Consider the following 884-nt stretch of genomic DNA (forward strand, 5'->3'; position numbering starts at 1 on the left):
CCCTGGACTTGCTCTCTTTAGAGCACTCTTTAGTGCCGGGCCCAAGTGACTCATCGCATCAGCTCCTCTAGCCCTATCAGTGACTCATGTGCTTGGAGCGTTCTTTCTGACTGCGCAAGCCAGCATCAACTTCCTGAGTTGGTGGTATAGGGGTGAGCATAGCTGCCTTCCAAGCAGTTGTCCCAGGTTCGATTCCCGGCCAACGCATTTCCTTTGGTTTGGGCTGAAGTCAAAGCAGAACTCCTTCTGTAACCTCTGGCTGCACCAAAACTTTTTGGATGTGTCGTTCGGCAGCAGAAAAACACTAGCTCTAACCATCGGGGAATCGAACCCCGGTCTTTCGCGTGACAGGCAGAGATACCGTTCACTATACTATGTAACGTTTGGACTAATCAGACACACAATATATATATTTTTGTTATATTTAACAAATACTCTGTAACACCCCTCATTTAACCAGCCATATGAGGGTCTATGGACCCTTCCCCCGAAATGCGTCTTAAAACCTCAGAAAGGCAGAACAGGCCTCTGGTTCCATGGCAAGCAAGGCTAATATCACAGGTTTTATTGCCCAAAGGAATGCGGGCAGAGAAACTCACAATTAATTTACCCTTAGGAAAGACACACGATGCCCATAAAAATGGACTCTTCTCTAATTAATTAATAGAAAAACCTTTCTGTGAATGAACACACATATTCTCCAGGTCATTGTGTATATTATTGCCGTCTTGTATATTGTCTGTTGTATTGTAGATTGTTTTATGCATGCTTATGATGGAACCACTCATTTATGTAACCTTAGATATACCATGTTTGGTCTCTTTGAATTTGTCTTCTGGTGATCTAAATGAGCATTTATATTATATGTGGGTACATAGGCAATA

At 43.0% G+C, this 884-nt stretch overlaps 1 non-coding gene across 1 annotated transcript; it reads left to right on the forward strand.

Annotated features, from left to right (window-relative positions):
* The first annotated feature begins 135 nt into the window (after positions 1-135).
* trnag-ucc (transfer RNA glycine (anticodon UCC)) lies at positions 136-207 on the forward strand. Its single transcript has one exon. It is a non-coding gene; the product is annotated as a tRNA-Gly (tRNA).
* Positions 208-884: the final 677 nt, after the last annotated feature.

The sequence above is a fragment of the Sinocyclocheilus grahami genome, unplaced genomic scaffold, assembly GCF_001515645.1.
Source record: "Sinocyclocheilus grahami isolate Dianchi unplaced genomic scaffold, SAMN03320097.WGS_v1.1 scaffold30004.1, whole genome shotgun sequence".
Taxonomy (NCBI): Eukaryota; Metazoa; Chordata; class Actinopteri; order Cypriniformes; family Cyprinidae; genus Sinocyclocheilus; species Sinocyclocheilus grahami.